Source organism: Cherax quadricarinatus, chromosome 29, assembly GCF_038502225.1.
Source record: "Cherax quadricarinatus isolate ZL_2023a chromosome 29, ASM3850222v1, whole genome shotgun sequence".
In the NCBI taxonomy this organism is placed as follows: domain Eukaryota; kingdom Metazoa; phylum Arthropoda; class Malacostraca; order Decapoda; family Parastacidae; genus Cherax; species Cherax quadricarinatus.
Window position 1 is genome coordinate 19635981 of NC_091320.1, and position 23833 is coordinate 19659813.

Below are 23833 nucleotides of genomic sequence, written 5' to 3' on the forward strand. Positions count from 1 at the left end.
TAGTGGTGGTAGTGGTTTTGGTAATAGCAGTAGCAGTAGTGGTGGTGGTAATATCAATAGTAGTAGTGATGGTAATAGAAATTATAGTGATGGTGGTGGTGGTAACAACAGCAGTAGTAGTAGTAGTGGTTGTAGTAGTAGTAATAGTGGTCGTAATAATAGTAGTTGTAGTAGCAGTAGTAGTGGTAGTATCGGTAGTAATAATTGTGGCAGTAATAGTAGTGCTGGTAAGACTAAGCTCAAAATTCCTTCTTTCCTGTTAAGTATTTGGTGCACTTTTTTCAAGGTGTCGACGACAACCTCACTGGAATATTAAGGTTGTTTTTGTTGGCCCTGAGCCTCAACCTTTACTACTACCCTCCCTTCCCCTTCCCTCCCCTTCCCTTCCTACCCTCCCTCACCTAACAACCCTCCCCCCTATAACCTCCCTCCTTATCCTTTTTTCTCTGGCTATCTACTTCCCTTCCCTACCCTCTTTCCTCCCTACCCTCCTCCCTTTCCTACTCTCTTTCCTCCCTACCCTCCTCCCTTTCCTACTCTCTTTCCTCCCTACCCTCCTCCCTTTCCTACTCTCTTTCCTCCCTACCCTCCTCCCTTTCCTACCCTCTTTCCTCCCTATCATCATCCCTTCCCTACCCTGTTTCCTCCCTACCCTCTGCCCTTCCCTACCCTCCTCTCCCCCTTCCCCTCTTCTCCTACTGCCTCTCCTTTCTTTCCTCCTCCCCCCTCCTCTTCTTCCTTCCCTCCTGTGGCATACAAAGAGCATGTTACAATTTATTTGGCGTATGTCACACTCCCATATAGGCTGCCTCCCAACCTGCGAACCGGGTGCTAAGGGCTTAACGATCGATAGGTTACCCGTCATTAAATCAGTACCTTGGTTCATTGACCAATCACAGGCAAGCCCGCCAAAGCTGAAGCAACGTGGTTCACTTGCGGTAATCATTGGCAGACTTGCCTACCTGCTGGTTGAGTACGGTACACTCTCTCTGGCTTCTGCTCTGCCATCTGTCACCGTGGTGTACACTTATTAGCATTCTATCTGTACATATTGTACATAGTGTACGTATCTGTATACAGTGGGTGAAGGCAAAATATACATTATAATCTACTACTGAGTTTGCTCCAATTACCATTAGTACCAGGTCTCACAGGTCATTCTTTATTTGTGCTCGTAATACCTCCCCTCCCTCACTCTTCCCCGTCTCCATTTCTCTCTTCCTTCCCTTCTACCATCTTTTCCCTCCTTCCCTCCCCTTCGTGCCTTCTCGCAGCCTCTCCCCTCCTTCCATTCCATCTACTTTTCCCTCCCTCTCCTTGTTACCTCCCTCACTGCTTCAGTTCCTCCCTCGTCTCCTTGTCTCCCTTCTTCCCTTGCCTTTCCTCCTTCCCTCCCTCCCTCCCTCTCTCCTTCGCTCCTCTTAACCCTCCCTACCCCTACCCCCCCTCCCTCCACTAACAGTCTGGGACACTCTGGCAAGAAACACTTAAGACTTACTAAGAAAAAGCTTGGCTGGAGCAAACGGGTATAGCGCGTGCCCTTGTTGCCCTGAGGAAGGCTCAGCCCTGGTGACCCACAATTATTGTGACCCCCTGCTACTGTGACCCCTGCTACTGTAGCCCACTACCACTGTGACCCCTGCTACTGTGACAACGGTTACTTTGACCCCGGCTAGTGTGACCCTGGCTACTGTTACCAGGTTACTGTAACCCTGGCTACTGTTACCAGGTTACTGTAACCCTACTACTGTGACCGCAGTTTCTGTGACCCCCAGCTACTGTGAACCCTGTTACTTTTACTCAGGCTACTGTGACCCCTACTTCTGTGATCCAGGCTACTGTGACCAAAGCTACTGTGACTCTGGCTATGACCCCGACTACTGTGACTCTGGCTATGACCCCCTGCTACAGTGACCCCGGCTACTGTAATCTAAGTTATTGTGACCACCGCTATTTTGATCCCCGGCTACTGTGACTCTGGCTACTCTGGCCCAGGCTACTGTGGCCCCAACTACGATGAACCAGGCTACTGTAACCAAGGTTACTGAATCCCCTACGACTGTGACTACGGATACTGTGACCCCAGTTACTGTGACCATGGCTATTTTCTTCAAATTTATTGTTACTCCAGCTACTTTGATTACGGCTACTGTGACTCTGGTTACTGTGACCCAGGCTACTGTGGCCCCGGCTACGATGATCCGGGCGACTATGATCCAGGTTACTGTAATCCCTACTACTGCGACCCCAGTAACCGTGACCCTGGCTATTGTCATCCAGGTTACTGTGACCCCAGATACTTTGATTCCGGCTACTGTGATCCCGGCTACCGTGACCCTGAGTATTATGATCCTGGCTACTTTGAACCCACTTATTGCGATCGAAGCTACCGTGATCCTGGCTACTGTAACCCCAGCTACTGTGATCCAAAATGTGACCCTACTGTGTTCCCAGCTACTGTGACGCAGGCTAAGACCCTAGCTACCATCATCCTATCTACTGTGATGCAGGCTAGTATGACCCCAACTACTGTTATTGCGAATACAGTGACCCAGCCATTGTGACCCTGGCTGTTGTGAACCCCAGCCTCCAGGTATCCTCCAGGTATCCTCCAGGTAGCCTCCAGGTAGCCTCCAGGTAGCCTCCAGGTAGCCTCCAGGTAGCCTCCAGGTAGACTTCCACAAGTGCGTGTTCTCCAAGAGATGACTGTTTTGTCCAATCATTGCTGAGTGGCAGCTTTAGTAAAAGGCAGGTAGAGTACAAGGAGAACGGCATCAGTAGGTAACAAGAGACGGGAATAAACTAAAGAAAGGGGCAATTAGTTAGAAGAAAGACGTAAAAGAGAGAGTAAAAATCTCCTTCTTTCTTGCTGAAGAAGCTTCAACGACTTTGGTTATTACCATCAGTGGTCTATATTCTTAATCTCCTTGGACACGTATGTTCGTAATTAACCCCGTGGTAGTGTAGGTAACTTCGTTATCCTAGCCATCAATAATCGTCATCACCATGGAGAGGAGAAACACTGAAACCGAAGAGGGTTGCAGTGTGTACTCGTACGCAGAAATGTACCGAATGCATTTGCACTTATACTATATATAGTCCCAGATGCCGCACGTTGCAGAGAATCCAGCATTAGCTCAGCAGGGAAGTCGTTTGCCAGAATGTCTCTGTCCCCGGGGATATTCCTGGAGCCTGCACTTGCCCGTGGTCTCTCTCGGTAGTGATTATATTTGTGACAATAGAGAAGAATCGTTGACGTGATTGCTGTGTCACACGACCGACATAATGGTCTTGCAGCGCCATCTATGTTGCGCTGGATGTCGACTTTCGTATGTCTTAAGAGCAATCAACTGAGTGTAACCCCTGACTTCCGGGATTCACTATGTGAGGAGTACCACTCTTGTATGATGGGCATAATATACCTGAGCGAAGACGTGTTCGTCTCCCAAGACCTTTGCCCTTATACCAGAAGGGATTTCACACACAACATATTTCAAGTTTGTTACTTCCTGAAGGTGAGTCGCTGCCTGAGCCTGGGCTTCTGGTATTTCATTTCCTTTATTCTGAACATTGCTTTGTATCCATTTCAAAGCATTTCTCTGTTCTTCAGTGTATGCAGTCATTTCCCGATGTCGAATACTAAATTGTGCATGTAATAAATGTCCATCAGGCTATTTAATGCTCCCAGGGAGTCACTGAAGGTGACCCAGTTAGATATACTGCACCGCCCTGCTCACTGCAAAGTGCTCCACACTAAAGATCTGTCTACGCACTGGGATACTATATGCTTGCTGATATCCAAATTCATCAACGAGTGAGCACGCCGTCGTCTCGAAGGTCCATAACTCATGAGGTTTTAGTAACCTTCTATCATGCAGGTCCTTCGAAGGTCCTAACCCATAAACTTTAAGCAACCTATTATCACGAACCTTATTGATGCGTTAACTTGTAGTCAGTTGGGTGGATCGAATCGACGCCAGTTATGTGCTATGAAGACGTCCCTTCAATGTGCTCTTTATAAGGTCTAAGTGTCCTTTCCGAATCAGTTTCCTTTTCCAATTTGCTTCTCCTGGCAGAGGATATGGTTACGATGGATGAAACTGGAATGTATTGAATTCACGGATAAGAGAGTGGGTTAGGTGTTCAATGATTGCCACAGGACAGGCGTACGGTAGTGCCAAGAGTTGCCAATAAAACCACAATTGTACAACGTAGGCTTCTACTTCTAGTCAAGTAAAAGGACACAAGTGACATTTTATTGTGGCAACGTTTCACTCTCCAGGAGCTTTATCAAGCCGTTACAAACTATACATGGACACAGAGGGTTATTTGTAACGAATTGATAAAGCTCCTGAAGAGCGAAACGTTGCCACAATAAAATGTCCCATTAGTTGCACTTGTGTCCTTTTACTTAACATATTGTCAGTAATTCTACCAACATTAATGCTTCCAGTAAGGTTGTAAGAGTCAGTTTAAGTTCACCTATCATCGGGCAAGTACCTTGGTAATGGATTCACCTAGAACCAGGCATGTACCATGGTACTGGATTCACCTAGCACCAGGCATGTACCTTAGTACTTGATTCACCTAGCACGAGACATGTACCTTGGTACTGGATTCACCTAGCACCAGGCATGTACCTTGGTACTGGATTCACCTAGCACCAGGCATGTACCATGGTACTGGATTCACCTAGCACCAGGCATGTACCTTAGTACTTGATTCACCTAGCACGAGACATGTACCTTGGCACTGAATTCACCTAGCACCAGGCATGTACCTTGGTACTGGATTCATCTAGCACCAGGCATGTACCTTGGTACTGGATTCACCTAGCACAAGGCATGTACCTTGGTACTGGATTCACCTAGCAACATGCATGTACCATGGTACTGGATTCACCTAGCACCAGGCATGTACCTTGGTACTGGATTCACCTAGCAACAGGCATGTACCTTGGTACTGGATTCACCTAGCACCAGGCATGTACCTTGGTACTGTATTAACCTAGCACCAGGCATGTACCTTGGTACTGGATTCACCTAGCAACAGGCATGTACCTTGGTATTTGATTCACCTAGCAACAGGCATGTACCATGGTATTGGATTCACCTAGCAACAGGCATGTATCTTGGTATTGGATTCACCTAGCACCAGGCATGTACCTTGGTACTGGATTAACCTAGCACCAGGCATGTACCTTGGTACTTTATTCACCTAGCAACAGGCATGTACCTTGGTACTGAATTCACCTAGCACCAGGCATGTACCTTGGTACTGGATTAACCTAGCACCAGGCATGTACCTTGGTAATGGATTAACCTAGCACCAGGCATGTACCTTGGTATTGGATTAACCTAGCAACAGGCATGTACCTTGGTAGTTTATTCACCTAGCACCAGGCATGTACCTTGGTACTGGATTAACCTAGCACCAGGCATGTACATTGGTACTGGATTAACCTAGCACCAGGCATGTACCTTGGTACTTTATTCACCTAGCAACAGGCATGTACCTTGGTACTGAATTCACCTAGCACCAGGCATGTACCTTGGTACTGGATTAACCTAGCACCAGGCATGTACCTTGGTATTGGATTAACCTAGCACCAGGCATGTACATTGGTACTGGATTAACCTAGCACCAGGCATGTACCTTGGTACTGGATTAACCTAGCACCAGGCTTGTACCTTGATACTGGATTAACCTAGCACCAGGCATGTACCTTGGTACTGGATTAACCTAGCACCAGGCATGTACCTTGGTACTGGATTAACCTAGCACCAGGCATGTACCTTGGTACTGGATTAACCTAGCACCAGGCATGTACCATGGTACTGGATTAACCTAGCACCAGGCATGTACCATGGTACTGGATTAACCTAGCACCAGGCATGTACCATGGTACTGGATTAACCTAGCACCAGGCATGTACCATGGTACTGGATTAACCTAGCACCAGGCATGTACCATGGTACTGGATTAACCTAGCACCAAGCATGTACCATGGTACTGGATTAACCTAGCACCAGGCATGTACCATGGTACTGGATTAACCTAGCACCAGGCATGTACCATGGTACTGGATTAACCTAGCACCAGGCGTGTACCATGGTACTGGATTAACCTAGCACCAGGCATGTACCTTGGTACTGGATTAACCTAGCACCAGGCATGTACCTTGATACTGGATTCTGTGCAACTTCTCCAAGTGATATTATGCAGCCGATTCCCATTGAAAACCTGCTTACAGGACGTGAGTTTTCTTTAAGTTGGAAAGTTTTCCAAGTGATTCTCGCGCGTGTTTATTTCTTAACAGTGCCTCAATTAACCTCTTATACGCTAGGGGAAAGGTTTGGGGTTGTGCGTATTTGGTGGGGTAGGAGGGGAAGACAAACTAAACTCCTCAAAACAAATTTATTCCCCCTGTCTCCAATTACCATCTACCCCCATCCATCTCCCAATCAATCTCCCCATCCCCCATCTCCCCTTCCCCATCTCTCCATCGCCCATTTCCCTTCTCCGCATCCCCCATCTTCCCATCCCCCACCATCCCTTCCCCATCTCCCCATCCCTGGGCACTATTGTTTACAAGGTGTTGACGAGGTAATCCGCATTCCGCGTTTTTATGTCAGTAGTTTGAGTTTGTTGACTTGTGAGAATTAACATAAATTAGTTTACTCTCTGCATTATCAGGAGGCGCCACCACTCTCACTGTTGATTAGTTGATTGGTACTCCTGTTAGTGCACTGTTACGCCTGCTGTTTGGTTGGTACCGCCTATTTGTTGATTGATGCTTCTGTTTTTTTTAGCTGATATGCCTTTTTGAGGGTTGGTACTCCTGTTGGTTAGGTGGTACTCCTGCTGATTGAGTGATACTTCTGTTGGCTGAGCGGTATTCCTGTTGGTTGAATGGTACTCCTGTTGGTTGAGTGGTACTCCTGTAGGTTAGTGGATACTCCTGTTGGTTAAGTGGTACTCCTGTTAGTTTTGTGGTACTCCTGTTGGTTGAGTGGTACTCCTGTTGGTTGAGTGGTACTCCTGTTGGCTCAGTGGTACTCCTGTTGATTGAGTGGTACTCCTGTTGGTTGAGCGGTACTCCTGTTGGTTGAATGGTACTCCTGCTGGTTGAGTGGTACTCCTGTAGGTTAGTGGATACTCCTGTTGGCTTTATGGCACTCCTGTTGGTTGAGTGGCATTCCTGTTGGTTGAGTGGTACTTCTGTTGGTTGAATGAAACTTCTGTTGGTTGAAAAGAACTCCTGTTGGTTGAATGGTGCTCCTGTTGGTCGTGTGGTACTCCTTTTGGTTGAGTGGTATTCCTGTGGATTGAATGGCACTTCTGTTGGTTAGTAGATATTCCTGTTGGTTGTGTGGTATTCCTGTCGGGCGAATAGTACTCCTGTTGGTTGTGTGATATTCCTATTGGTAGTGTGGTATTCCTGTTGGTTGAACGGTACTCCTGTTGGTTGAGTGGTACTCCTGTTGGTTGAGTGGTACTCATGTTGTTTTATTGGTACTCATGTTGTTTTAGTAGTACTCATGTTGGTTGAGTGGTACTCCTGTTGTTTTAGTGGTACTCATATTGATTGAGTGGTACTCCTTTTGTTTTAGTGGTACTCACGTTGGTTGAGTGGTACTCATGTTGTTTTAGTGGTACTCATGTTGGTTGAGTGGTACTCATGTTGTTTTAGTGGTACTCATGTTGTTTTAGTGGTACTCATGTTGGTTGAGTGGTACTCATGTTGTTTTAGTGGTACTCGTGTTGGTTGAGTGGTACTCCTGTTGTTTTAGTGGTACTCATATTGACTGAGTGGTACTCCTTTTGTTTTAGTGGTACTCATGTTGGTTGAGTGGTACTCATGTTGTTTTAGTGGTACTCATGTTGGTTGAGTGGTACTCATGTTGTTTTAGTGGTACTCATGTTGTTTTAGTGGTACTCCTTTTGTTTTAGTGGTACTCATGTTGGTTGAGTGGTACTCCTGTTGTTTTAGTGGTACTCATGTTGTTTTAGTGGTACTCATGTTGTTTTAGTGGTACTCATGTTGGTTGAGTGGTACTCATGTTGTTTTATTGGTACTCATGTTGGTTGAGTGGTACTCCTTTTGTTTTAGTGGTACTCATGTTGTTTTAGTGGTACTCCTGTTGGTTGAGTGGTACTCATGTTGTTTTAGTGGTACTCATGTTGTTTTAGTGGTACTCATGTTGGTTGAGTGGTACTCATGTTGTTTTAGTGGTACTCCTGTTGGTTGAGTGGTACTCATGTTGTTTTAGTGGTACTCATGTTGTTTTAGTGGTACTCATGTTGGTTGAGTGGTACTCATGTTGTTTTAGTGGTACTCATGTTGTTTTAGTGGTACTCATGTTGGTTGAGTGGTACACCTTTTGTTTTAGTGGTACTCATGTTGGTTGAGTGGTACTCCTGTTGTTTTAGTGGTACTCATGTTGGTTGAGTGGTACTCATGTTGTTTTAGTGGTACTCATGTTGGATGAGTGGTACTCCTTTTGTTTTAGTGGTACTCCTGTTGGTTGAGTTGTACTCATGTTTTTTTAGTGGTACTCATGTTGGTTGAGTGGTACTCATGTTGTTTTAGTGGTACTCATGTTGGTTGAGTGGTACTCCTTTTGTTTTAGTGGTACTCATGTTGGTTGAGTGGTACTCCTTTTGTTTTAGTGGTACTCATGTTGGTTGAGTGGTACTTTTGTTGTTTTAGTGGTACTCATGTTGGTTGAGTGGTACTCCTTTTGTTTTAGTGGTACTCATGTTGGTTGAGTGGTACTCCTGTTGTTTTAGTGGTACTCATGTTGGTTGAGTGGTACTCCTGTTGTTTTAGTGGAACTCATGTTGGTTGAGTGGTACTCATGTTGTTTTAGTGGTACTCATGTTGTTTTAGTGGTACTCATGTTGGTTGAGTGGTACTCCTGTTGTTTTAGTGGTACTCATGTTGGTTGCGTGGTACTCCTGTTGGTTGAGTGGTACTCCTGTTGGTTGAGTGGTACTCCTGTTGTTTTAGTGGTACTCATGTTGGTTGCGTGGTACTCCTGTTGGTTGAGTGGTACTCCTGTTGGTTGAGTGGTACTCCTGTTGTTTTAGTGGTACTCATGTTGGTTGCGTGGTACTCCTGTTGTTTTAGTGGTACTCCTGTTGGTTGAGTGGTACTCATGTTGTTTTAGTGGTACTCATGTTGTTTTAGTGGTACTCATGTTGTTTTAGTGGTACTCATGTTGTTTTAGTGGTACTCATGTTGTTTTAGTGGTACTCATGTTGTTTTAGTGGTACTCATGTTGTTTTAGTGGTACTCATGTTGTTTTAGTGGTACTCATGTTGTTTTAGTGGTACTCATGTTGTTTTAGTGGTACTCATGTTGTTTTAGTGGTACTCATGTTGTTTTAGTGGTACTCATGTTGTTTTAGTGGTACTCATGTTGTTTTAGTGGTACTCATGTTGTTTTAGTGGTACTCATGTTGGTTGAGTGGTACTCATGTTGTTTTAGTGGTACTCATGTTGGTTGCGTGGTACTCCTGTTGGGTGAGTGGTACTCCTGTTGGTTGAGTGGTACTCATGTTGTTTTAGTGGTACTCATGTTGATTGAGTGGTACTCATGTTGTTTTAGTGGTACTCATGTTGTTTTAGTGGTACTCATGTTGTTTTAGTGGTACTCATGTTGATTGAGTGGTACTCATGTTGTTTTAGTGGTACTCATGTTGTTTTAGTGGTACTCATGTTGTTTTAGTGGTACTCATGTTGATTGAGTGGTACTCATGTTGTTTTAGTGGTACTCATGTTGTTTTAGTGGTACTCATGTTGTTTTAGTGGTACTCATGTTGATTGAGTGGTACTCATGTTGTTTTAGTGGTACTCATGTTGTTTTAGTGGTACTCATGTTGTTTTAGTGGTACTCATGTTGATTGAGTGGTACTCATGTTGTTTTAGTGGTACTCATGTTGTTTTAGTGGTACTCATGTTGTTTTAGTGGTACTCATGTTGTTTTAGCGGTAGTCATGTTGTTTTAGTGGTACTCATGTTGTTTTAGCGGTAGTCATGTTGTTTTAGTGGTACTCATATTGATTGAGTGGTACTCCTTTTGTTTTAGTGGTATTCATGTTGGTTGAGTGGTACTTTTGTTGTTTTAGCGGTACTCATGTTGGTTGCGTGGTACTTCTGTTGGTTGAGTGGTACTCGTGTTAGTTAAGTGAAGGTAAGAACTGCCTTTAAGTGTGTAAATTTTTGAGTTCAACTTTTCCTAGCTAAGAGAAGCCATCGTTGCAGACCAACTTGCAGAAATAATCCTTGCAAACCAACTTTCAGAAACAGCCATTGTAGTCCATTTTGAAGAAACAATCATTGCAGATCAACTTGCAGGAAAAAATCTTTGCAGACCAACTTGCAAAAAACATCCTTGCCTATACGTTTTCGTTGTATCTGGGTCAGACTGCGGGTCACAGCATTCAGTGTGGATATAAGATAAGATAAGATAAGATTTCGTTCGGATTTTTAACCCCGGAGGGTTAGCCACCCAGGATAACCCAAGAAAGTCAGTGCGTCATCGAGGACTGTCTAACTTATTTCCATTGTGGTCCTTAATCTTGTCCCCCAGGATGCGACCCACACCAGTCCACTAACACCCAGGTACCTATTTGCTGCTAGGTGAACAGGACAACAGGTGTAAGGAAACGTGTCGAAATGTTTCCACCCGCCGGGAATCGAACCCGGGCCCTCCGTGTGTGAAGCGGGAGCTGTAGCCACCAGGCCACCGGGCCTAGTAACTGTCTCTCCACTGCAGCTTCACTTGGACTGTTAACTAAGCGGAGACTGGGCTTCAGTTTGTCAAAATTAGCAAATCTCTTTACAAACTTAGCAGATATTTTTTTTTTTTTGTCTTTTCTTGCAAAATTTAAAAATTCTGTCTAAATGTGATGTTACATCGTGATGCAGCAGAGTGTCCTGGATCATTCTTCTTTTAAATACAAATTAAACATCTGCAGCATTCTGAGGAAAACTTCAGTGTATCTAACTAAATTTTAATTTCAGGTTTCAGCACATTGAAATGTAATAATAATAATATTATAAAATTTATTTCTTTGCAAAGTTTACAATATTTACGTATCATAATTTAACTGGAGTTGTCATGTCTGTCAAGAACACTGTAGAGAGAAGGAAGTTTTTTTTTTTCTAGCACTTGAGTTTGATATAAGTGTGTGTGTGTGTGTGTGTGTGTGTGTGTGTGTGTGTGTGTGTGTGTGTGTGCTCGCCTAATTGTGGTTGCAGGGGTCGAGGCTCAGCTCCTGGTCCCGTGTATGTGTGTGTGTGTGTGTGTGTGTGTGTGTGTGTTGCTCCCTCTCTCTCTCTCTCTCTCTCTGGAGAAAAGAAAGGAATTTTCTCGAAGGTCGAAGTACTGTTGAAAAGTTTTGCAGTATTAAAGTGCAGTGGCAGGTCACTACAGTGGCAGGTCACTACAGTGGCAGGTCACTACAGTGGCAGGTCACTACAGTGGCAGGTCACTACAGTGGCAGGTCACTACAGTGGCAGGTCACTACAGTGGCAGGTCGCTACAGTGGCAGGTCAATACAGTGGCAGGTCACTACAGTGGCAGGTCACTACAGTGGCAGGTCACTACAGTGGCAGGTCACTACAGTGGCAGGTCACTACAGTGGCAGGTCGCTACAGTGGCAGGTCAATACAGTGGCAGGTCACTACAATGGCAGGTCGCTACAGTGGCAGGTCGCTACAGTGGCAGGTCACTACAGTGGCAGGTCACTACAGTGGCAGGTCGCTACAGTGGCAGGTCGCTACAGTGGCAGGTCACTACAGTGGCAGGTCACTACAATGGCAGGTCACTACAGTGGCAGGTCACTACAGTGGCAGGTCACTACAGTGGCAGGTCACTACAGTGGCAGGTCACTACAGTGGCAGGTCACTACAGTGGCAGGTCACTACAGTGGCAGGTCACTACAGTGGTAGGTCACTACAGTGGCAGGTCACTACAGTGGCAGGTCACTACAGTGGTAGGTCACTACAGTGGCAGGTCACTACAGTGGCAGGTCACTACAGTGGTAGGTCACTACAGTAGCAGGTCACTACAGTGGCAGGTCACTACAGTGGCAGGTCACTACAGTGGCAGGTCACTACAGTGGCAGGTCACTACAGTGGCAGGTCACTACAGTAGCAGGTCACTACAGTGGCAGGTCACTACAGTGGCAGGTCACTACAGTGGCAGGTCACTACAGTGGCAGGTCACTACAGTGGCAGGTCACTACAGTGGCAGGTCACTACAGTGGCAGGTCACTACAGTGGCAGGTCGCTACAGTGGCAGGTCGCTACAGTGGCAGGTCGCTACAGTGGCAGGTCGCTACAGTGGCAGGTCACTACAGTGGCAGGTCGCTACAGTGGCAGGTCACTACAGTGGCAGGTCACTACAGTGGCAGGTCATTACAGTGGCAGGTCACTACAATGGCAGGTCACTACAGTGGCAGGTCATTACAGTGGCAGGTCACTACAGTGGCAGGTCACTACAGTGGCAGGTCACTACAATATATTCTACATTCACTTCTTCAAGGAAGCGTAAATAAATTTCCTAGGACTCTGACACTTGTTGCCGCCTCAAATTAAATTCACTATACTTTCCATTGTATTATTTATATGTATATCTTGCCACATAATTCTTCCAGGTGAATAATCCAGTATATAGCAGTGTGACACAAGCCACTGTGTTCTCCTTTAGCAAATCAACCAGTTGCACTTTACTGCCAGTCGTAACTTTTACACCGTCAGTTATCCACTTAGAGAAAACCCGGAAAGCTGCATAAATGTCTGAACCTTTGTACTACCATCCAATCGTTGTATTTGGATCAGTTTTTAATGAACCATCAAACCTTCAACTACAGTACCTGTGAATCCGAGTATATGACTGATGTCACTGATGTCTCTAGCATCATCCAAACCAATGAATAATATTCGCATTACTTTATTATAAACGTGATCATTAACCTCTACCTCCTTGAAGCTGACAAAATTATTTTCCTCAAACGATGGTGCTGTTTTACTGCACATTACTTTACAAATTCTTCATCTTAAAATGACTAGTTCTTTTTCACAAGCAACAGAGGGATTTCAAATGATCCATCAAAACATTCAGCTTCACGTCTCTAAACATCATGTGGATGAATCCTTCTGTGATATTTCTATATCAGGATCATCAAAATATCAGTTGGTGATTTTCTTACATACTGAGCATACTGTGTTCTGTGAATTGACTCATAATTCTCCCTAATATTATAAATATTCTGAGAGAGTAACAGTTTATAGGTAGACAAGAAATTTTGGCTTTCCTTTTATTATTCAAGAAACTTAAATGTTTCTTTGCATTTTATGCTGAACACTTTTCACCTTGTTGCGTACGCCACATTTATTGTATTAATTTGGCACCGAAAAATTCAACCTCAATTCCTGTAGTCACCTTTACCAGTTGTAAACAAAGGAACTAATTTACAACTCTAGATAGTCTGGTGGTTTACTACTCTAGATAGTCTGTTGACCATTAGATGTGCAGTCAGGGAAGTACCGAAGGGTGGGTCGACTACCTCATATCTGGTAATCGTTCCAACCAGTCAGACTCTCTGTCAGGCCGCCAGCTGGTGCTTATCCCACTGTGGCCTCTGATTATCTCAGATATTTTGTTTTCATTGTTTTTCACTAAACTGGCTTGTGCTGAATTTCTCGCACATTTATAAATATTGTTCATGGTGATTTGGCGAAGGATTTACAAGATGCTGTCAAGGTAATGAGCATCTATACTAATGTTCCTCTTGGTGATGCTCTCAGTTTTCTCAGAGTAAAGGTGAATTAAGGACTATTTCTCAGGACTTCTCAGGACTTCTTAAGGACTGCTCGCTCAGGTCTCATTCGCCCCTGTGTGGACTCGAACGTTTTAGTCTTTCAAGCTAAATTTTATTCTTAAACCTTTTGTGTTGCTATGAGCTCCCTTCTGTCTCCTATTCTTGCTAACCTTTACGTGGAATATATCGATATTGTTCTACTTCCTACTATGGGGAACGTCCTTCCGTCTGACTTCACTATGCAGATGTTTTTGCTTTTACGCCACCTGACTCTAGTCCAGTCTTTTCTCGACGCCCTTAACAATCTTCTTCCTGTTACCAAGTTCAAAGCTGAATGAGAATCTAATTCACTGTTTCCATTCATTGATGTTCATGTTCACAGGTCTGTGTCAGGGTTTTCTTTTCCCGTTTATCGCGAGCTTTTGGAGAGTGGTATGTACATCCGCTAATTTTCTTACCATATTCTTCTGCAAAGAAAAGTTTTTGATTTTCTCTTTCTTCATGCCCTAAACTTTCGTAACTCTCAATTTCTCGATGTTGAAATTTCTACTGTTCGTAGCGCTTTCTCTCGCCTTGACTATCATCCCGATTAAAAAAAAACTCTACCAACTCTCATTCTAAACACACTTTCTTTTCTCCCAAACTTACGACTCTAGTGAAATTTCCAGTACTTTACCTTTCTTAAATTTCTACTTTTAAGAGACTTAACTACACCCTCTGCCCCCATTTAAGAGACTTAGTTTTTAAGATATCTCGGTGATCTAGTTTCTTTTTTTCCTTCTCTTGTCATTATTGTTTCCCATGTTTACTGCAAGTCCTGCTCCTCTTGTTCTTTCCAATACTTTTGTAAAAGTATTCACACTCTTTCTAACAGACTTCAAGAGCACAAATGATCTCTCCTCTCATGTCAGAGATCATAACCAGTCTATTACTAGTCTTGTGCTAAACCTATCTTCTCTTCTAGCCTTCATAGACGCTGTCTTGGAGAATTATCCCTTTTACACAGCTTTCAGAAGACGACTCTGACTTTGTGTCTTGGAACATGACTTTCTCAGTTCAGACAAAGACTCTAGTCTTCACGATACACCTGACACTGACTTTTGCCACTTTCTCTCCTTTCTTCTTGACTATCTTTTGAATATTCTGTTTCTTGTTGCTTTTTCTTTCCTAGCATGAGCCTACTGCACTTCTCCGTTCCCATGAAGACATATATATATATATATATATATATATATATATATATATATATATATATATATATATATATATATATATATATATATCGAATCGTGGTTGGTGTAGGTAGCTGGCTTAAGTCGTGTAGCCATTCCGATACGAGGGTTCTGGTAGCATTATTTAGCAACCAGAATTTCTATGACAGTTTTTTACACCAACTTTTACACGTTGAAATTAATGTATGGAATTTTCTCTCTCGTGGAAGTGAAGTTTATGTTCCAGCTGAAATGTTTGTGGAACGTGGCACTGTAATCCTTGTATTTTATGTTACATCCTACCCATTATCCTGCCCAGGGCCTGGCACACCCCCCTGCCCACCACCTGGCACACCACCTGGCACACCATCTGGCACACTACTCTGCCCACCACCTGGCACACCCCCCTGCCCACCACCTGGCACACCACCTGGCACACTACTCTGCCCACCACCTGGCACACTACTCTGCCCACCACCTGGCACACCACCCTGCCCACCACCTAGCACACCACCTGGCACACCACCCTGCCCATCACCTGGCACATCACCTGGCACACCACCCTGCCCACCACCCTCCTCACCGCCATCCACACGACCCTACCCACCACCCTGCCCATGACCTGGCACACCCCTCTGCCCACCACTCAGTAAACCACCCTACCAACCACCTGGCACACCACCCTGCCCACCACCTGGCACACCACCCTGCCCACCACCTGGTACACCACCTTGCTCACCACCTAGCACACCACCTGGCACACCACCTGGCACACCACCCTGCCCGTCACCTGGCACATCACCTGGCACACCACCCTGACCACCACCCTCCCCGCCACCATGCACACGACCCTACCCACCACCCTGCCCATGACCTGGCACACCCCTCTGTCCACCACTCAGTAAACCACCCTACCCACCACCTGGCACACGACCCTGCCCACCACCTCGCACACCACCCTACCCACCACCTGGCACACCACCCTGCCCACCACCTCGTACACCACCCTACCCACCACCTGGCACACCACCCTGCCCACCACTCTGCCCATTACCTGGCACAGCCCCTTGCCGACCACTCAGTAAACCACACCACCCACCACCCTGCCATACCTACTGAACAGCCAAATTGGCGGACCTACTGAACAGATTAACGGACCTACTGAATAGACATATTGACAGACCTACTGAACAGACAGATTGGGAGATCTACTGAATTGACAAAATGATACCCCTACTGAACAGACGGATTGACAGACCTATTGAACCAACAGATTAACAGACCTACTGAACAGTTTACCTGGAGTTTACCTGGAGAGAGTTTCGGGGGTCAACGCCCCCGCGGCCCGGTCTGTGACCAGGCCTCCTGGTGGATCAGCGCCTGATCAACCAGGCTGTTGCTGCTGGCTGCACGCAAACCAACGTACGAGCCACAGCCCGGCTGATCAGGAACTGACTTTAGGTGCTTGTCCAGTGCCAGCTTGAAGACTGCTAGGGGTCTGTTGGTAATCCCCCTTATGTGTGCTGGGAGGCAGTTGAACAGTCTCGGGCCCCTGACACTTATTGTATGGTCTCTTAACGTGCTAGTGACACCCCTGCTTTTCATTGGGGGGATGGTGCATCGTCTGCCAAGTCTTTTGCTTTCGTAGTGAGTGATTTTCGTGTGCAAGTTCGGTACTAGTCCCTCTAGGATTTTCCAGGTGTATATAATCATGTATCTCTCCCTCCTGCGTTCCAGGGAATACAGGTTTAGAAACCTCAAGCGCTCCCAGTAATTGAGATGTTTTATCTCCGTTATGCGCGCCGTGAAAGTTCTCTGTACATTTTCTATGTCGGCAATTTCACCTGCCTTGAAAGGTGCTGTTAGAGTGCAGCAATATTCCAGCCTAGATAGAACAAGTGACCTGAAGAGTGTCATCATGGGCTTGGCCTCCCTAGTTTTGAAGGTTCTCATTATCCATCCTGTCATTTTTCTAGCAGATGCGATTGATACAATGTTATGGTCCTTGAAGGTGAGATCCTCCGACATAATCACTCCCAGGTCTTTGACGTTGGTGTTTCGCTCTATTTTGTGGCCAGAATTTGTTTTGTACTCTGATGAAGATTTAATTTCCTCATGTTTACCATATCTGAGTAATTGAAATTTCTCATCGTTGAACTTCATATTGTTTTTTGCAGCCCACTGAAAGATTTGGTTGATGTCCGCCTGGAGCCTTGCAGTGTCTGCAATGGAAGACACTGTCATGCAGATTCGGGTGTCATCTGCAAAGGAAGACACGGTGCTGTGGCTGACATCCTTGTCTATGTCGGATATGAGGATGAGGAACAAGATGGGAGCTAGTACTGTGCCTTGTGGAACAGAGCTTTTCACCGTAGCTGCCTCGGACTTTACTCTGTTGACGACTACTCTCTGTGTTCTGTTAGTGAGGAAATTATAGATCCATCGACCGACTTTTCCTGTTATTCCTTTAGCGCGCATTTTGTGCGCTATTACGCCATGGTCACACTTGTCGAAGGCTTTTGCAAAGTCTGTATATATTACATCTGCATTCTTTTTGTCTTCTAGTGCATTTAGGACCTTGTCGTAGTGATCCAGTAGTTGAGACACACAGGAGCGACCTGTTCTAAACCCATGTTGCCCTGGGTTGTGTAACTGATGGGTTTCTAGATGGGTGGTGATCTTGCTTCTTAGGACCCTTTCAAAGATTTTTATGATATAGGATATTAGTGCTATCGGTCTGTAGTTCTTTGCTGTTGCTTTACTGCCCCCTTTGTGGAGTGGGGCTATGTCTGTTGTTTTTAGTAACTGAGGGACGACCCCCGTGTCCATGCTCCCTCTCCATAGGATGGAAAAGGCTCGTGATAGGGGCTTCTTGCAGTTCTTGATGAACACAGAGTTCCATGAGTCTGGCCCTGGGGCAGAGTGCATGGGCATGTCATTTATCGCCTGTTCGAAGTCATTTGGCGTCAGGATAACATCGGATAGGCTTGTGTTAATCAAATTTTGTGGCTCTCTCATAAAAAGTTCGTTTTGATCTTCGACTCTCAGTCTGGTTAGCGGCTTGCTAAAAACTGAGTCATATTGGGACTTGAGTAGCTCACTCATTTCCTTGCTGTCATCTGTGTAGGACCCATCTTGTTTAAGTAGGGGCCCAATACTGGACGTTGTTCTCGATTTTGATTTGGCATAGGAGAAGAAATACTTTGGGTTTCTTTCGATTTCATTTATGGCTTTTAGTTCTTCCCGCGATTCCTGACTCCTAAAGGATTCTTTTAGCTTAAGTTCGATGCTTGCTATTTCTCTGACCAGTGTCTCCCTGCGCATTTCAGATATATTGACCTCTTTTAGCCGCTCTGTTATTCTTTTCCGTCGCCTGTAAAGGGAGCGCCTGTCTCTTTCTATTTTACATCTACTCCTCCTTTTTCTTAGAGGAATAAGCCTTGTGCATACATCGAGTGCCACCGAGTTAATCTGTTCTAGGCATAAGTTTGGGTCTGTGTTGCTTAGTATATCTTCCCAGCTTATATCGGTTAGGACTTGGTTTACTTGGTCCCACTTTATGTTTTTGTTATTGAAGTTGAATTTGGTGAATGCTCCCTCGTGACTAGTCTCATTTTGTCGGTCTGGGGCTCCACGCATACATGTCTGAACCTCAATTATGTTGTGATCTGAGTATATTGTTTTTGATATGGTGACATTTCTTATCAGATCATCATTGTTAGTGAAGATGAGGTCTAGTGTATTCTCCAGTCTAGTAGGCTCTATTATTTGCTGGTTTAAATTGAATTTTGTGCAGAGATTTAAAAGCTCGTGTGAGTGTGAGTTTTCATCAGAGCTGCCTCCTGGTGTTATTACTGCAACAATATTATTTGCTATATTCCTCCATTTTAGGTGCGTTAAGTTGAAGTCCCCCAGGAGCAAGATGTTGGGTGCAGGAGCTGGAAGATTTTCCAGACAGTGGTCAATTTTTAACAGCTGTTCCTGGAATTGCTGGGATGTTGCATCCGGAGGCTTGTAGACTACCACAATGACTAGGTTTTGGTTCTCGACCTTTACTGCTAAAACTTCCACTACATCATTTGAGGCATTAAGCAGTTCTGTGCAAACAAGTGACTCTGCAATGTACAGGCCAACCCCCCCCCCCCCTTTTGCCTGTTCACTCTGTCACATCTGTATAGGTTGTAACCTGGGATCCATATTTCGTTGTCCAAGTGATCCTTTATGTGGGTCTCAGTGAAAGCCGCGAACATTGCCTTTGCCTCTGCAAGCAGTCCACGGATGAAAGGTATTTTGTTGTTTGTTGCTGGCTTTAGACCCTGTATATTTGCAAAGAAGAATGTTATCGGACTGGTGGTATTGTTGGTACTGGGGGGGGATTTTTTTTCCGGCATTAGTATCTGTATCTGTTGGTTTGGAGTGGAGGCCATCGACTGTGGTTCCACTCCAGGAATGACTGGATTTGGTGTACGATTTCTGCCATTTCCTGCCAGTTTTTTTTCCTTCCTGGCACTAAAAAACCTCTCCCTCTTGAGTGGCTGTGGCTACCCAGGTTTTCCCATGGCCTGGATGTTTTGTATCTTTTTGTCCCCTTTAGATGGTATGCCTGGCAATTTAAGTTATAGCACAGTCTTTCCTGTACTGAAGAGGTACACATTTCAGGGTGAAAAAGCTTACAGGAAGGGAGTTTGCATTTTCCTGTTGTCATATGGGCATGGCATTTTCTAGGGTGGTCATAGTTGCATGTCCCATCTGTTTTTCCAGATTTCCCATGCCAGCAGATACCAAGTGCATAGTATGTGCACAGGCTTGGTTTCCGCTTGCCTTGGGTTTCTGTGACTGTATTCCCTGTTGGTGCATGTTTCCCTGTCTTACTTCTATCCTCCCTAGCACCAACAATGGAGCTCCCACCAGTTGTTTTTGGTAATTTATCCTCACTATTGCTATTGGAGTCCTCTTGTTTGCTATTTCCTGCGGTATTTCTAGTTTGCAATATTGGTTTTATCTTATCTTTGACTACACTTGTTTCCCTACTATGGCTCCTGTCCCCTATGAGGTCATTTATATGTATTCCTTCCTGCGTATAATTCCCGACTACCTGGACAAAATCTCCAGCTTCACCATTTCTGTCTCCCAGGACAGTATCTCCAGCTTCACCATTTCTGTCTCCCAGGACAGCACCTCCAGCTTCACCATTTCTGTCTCCCAGGACAGCACCTCCAGCTTCACCATTACTGTCTCCCAGGACAGCACTATCAGCCCCACATTTACTGACTACCAGGACATCATCTCCAGCCTTACAGTTTCTGACTACATGGCCAGTATCAAGGGCAGTACCATTCAGCCCAGACTTTTTATGTTCCCATCTGTTGTAGAAAGCTTCCAGGTTTTCTATGAAAGCAGCTTTGATGTTATCCTCTTTTAATATCCTTGTGATTTTAGTCCACAGATTTTCCTCATTTGGGCATACCCAAAAACACTTCTCTGTTTTAATACTGCTTGTAGCTAGTTCTGGGATATCTGCACAAGGAGCGTGACACCAATTTCCACAAAAATGACAATTTATCCATGTGGAAGCCCGTTTGTTTGACAGATCTACTGAACAAACAGATTGATATCCATACCGAACAGACAGACCGACAGACCTTCTGAACAGACAGATTAAGACACCTACTGAACAGACATATTGACATCCTTAGTGAACAGACAGATTAACATTCTTGCTGTAGAACAGAGTAACAGGCCTACTGAGCAAACAGATTGTCAGACCTACTGATCAGACAGACTGACAGACCTACTGAACTGACAGGTTAACTGACCTACTGAACAGGCAGACTGACACCCTTACTGATCAGACAGATTGACGGATCTACTGAACAGACAGATTGGGAGACCTACTGAACAGAGTGACAGACCTACTGAACAGACAGATTAAGAGACCTGCTGACAGGAACATACAAAAAAACAGAAAAAACTCTCTCCTCACATTAAAAAAAAAAGGTAAATTTAATACAAAGGCAGGAGGAAGACCCACTCAGAATCTGATTAAACGAGGGTCGATTATCCTTGCCAACTGCCATCCGAAGCAGCCAAGAGCCCGGGGAACGACGCCCTCTGCTGATTACAGACTCACACAGAGCAGCACCAGCAGAGATTAATACCAGCAGAGGCTGTGAGGGGAGTGGGGACTCTACGTAGCTGAGCGTTAGAACTTTAAACTGGCAAGAGAGAGCACCCGGGTTGGATCCCCGGGTGTTTGTGTGTGTGTGCTGGTGGTGGTGGGGGGGGGAGAGTTATGGGCGAGATTCCTAAAAGATGGTGCTCCCTTCCCCGTTGTTTACCAGGTGGTAATTAGGCATCTGGAAGTTAGTCTGCTGTTGTGGGTGGTACCATGGGTAGGGGGGAGGACCTGCTGGGCTTGCTGGTGTTAACGTTGAATGCTAACCCTCCTGGGTTACTGACTCTCCTGGGTTACTGATTCTTCTGGCTTACTGACTCTCTTCGGTTACTCACTCTCCCGGCTTACTCACTCTCCTGGGTTAGTGATCCTTCTATGTTACTGACTCTCCTGGCTAACTGACTGTCCTGGCTTACTGACTCTTCTGGGTTACTGATTCTTCTGGCTTACTGACTCTTCTGGGTTGCTGATTCTTCTGGCTTACTGAATGCCCTTGGTTACTGACTCTCCTGGCTTACTAATCCTCTGGAATTACTAACCCTCCTGGGTTACTGACTCTCCTGGCTTACTAATCCTCTGGAATTACTAACCCTCCTGGGTTACTGACTCTCCTGGCTTACTAATCCTCTGGAATTACTAACCCTCCTGGGTTACTGACTCTCCTGGCTTACTAATCCTCTGGAATCACTAACCCTCCTGGGTTACTGACTCTCCTGGCTTACTAATCCTCTGGAATCACTAACCCTCCTGGGTTACTGACTCTCCTGGCTTACTAATCCTCTGGAATCACTAACCCTCCTGGGTTACTGACTCTCCTGGCTTACTAATCCTCTGGAATCACTAACCCTCCTGGGTTACTGACTCTCCTGGCTTACTAATCCTCTGGAATCACTAACCCTCCTGGGTTACTAACCCTTGATCCAAGAAGTTGAACTTGTCCTTCCCTTGCGTGGATAGATCTAAGCTCCCGGTCCTATTCCACAGGCTCTCTGTGATCCTTACGGGTTTAGCGCTCCCCCTGATTAAAATCAAGCAATGCTGCACTGCAACACTGCAGACGAAAAAGTGTCCTTTTTTGGTTGTCTAGGAGCAAGTTGCGTGTGTTTCTGTGCAACGACTCGAGAATGACTCTTCAGGTCGGCTTTAAACTTTTAGTGCTGATGTGTTTTCTTTAAAGGAGGTTTCGCCTTGATATTAGGCTGTGTGAGTATTAATGTCACAGCTTTATTGATCAAACTGGTTTATGTGAAATAATCAGATTGGTTTATGTGGAATAATCAGATTGGTTTATGTGAAATAATCAGATTGGTTTATGTGAAATAATCAGATTGGTTTATGTGAAATAATCAGATTGGTTTATGTGAAATAATCAGATTGGTTTATGTGGAATAATCAGATTGGTTTATGTGAAATAATCAGATTGGTTTATGTGGAATAATCAGATTGGTTTATGTGAAATAATCAGATTGGTTTATGTGAAATAATCAGATTGGTTTATGTGAAATAATCAGATTGGTTTATGTGAAATAATCAGATTGGTTTATGTGGAATAATCAGATTGGTTTATGTGAAATAATCAGATTGGTTTATGTGAAATAATCAGATTGGTTTATGTGAAATAACTGGAGAATATTTCTTCTGATGAGAAATATTTCGCAGCTGTTAACATAAATTAGTTAGGTAAGGTTATATCAGAATAATGTGCTGTCATGAGCACGTAACATCTGTGTGTCATCAACAGTGTAAAGGAAATGTTTGTTATGTCTTCCAAGCTTAAATAAAGCTAACTTTATTGCTTTCATGAGTACTTTATTAAAGCTGGAACACTAATAAATCTTACTTGGTGAAAAGTTTGGCTTGATTTTGTCCTGTTTAGGGGCTAATTGTCCTTGTTTCATGTAAGTGGGAAAATTTAATTGGTGGTTTTCATGGTACATTGTTTGACACGACTGAAAGAACAGTAACACACAACACCGTGACTGTAACAATAACAACACCGTGACTGTAACAATAACACACAACACTGTGACTGCAACAATAACACGCATCACCGTGACTGGACAGTTAAATAACCATGCCACATATAAACTAAATAACGTAGATCTTATTACTACTGACTGCGAAAAGGATTTAGGAGTTCTGGTTAGCAGTAATCTAAAACCAAGACAACAGTGCATTAGTGTTCGCAGTAAAGCTAACAGAATTCTTGGCTTCAGTTTGTCTATCTGTTTAATAACCATGTCCCTCGTGACAGCAATATTAGTTAACTTAAATTCATCAGGAACTAAATAATTGTTAATTACTGGAATCTCATTTACATCTTCCTGTGTAAAAACTGACAAAAATAGTCATTAAATAAGTTTTTACACAGGAAGATGTAAATGAGATTCCAGTAATTAACAATTATTTAGTTCCTGATGAATTTAAGTTAACTAATATTACTGTCACGAGGGACATGGTTATTAAACAGATAGACAAACTGAAACAAAATAAGTCCCCGGGAACCGATGAGCTGTTTTCCAGGGTACTTAAGGAATGCAAGATGGAGCTTAGTCAGCCATTAACGAGTGTATTCAATGCGTCCATCCTTACCGGTGTTGTGCCAGAGTTGT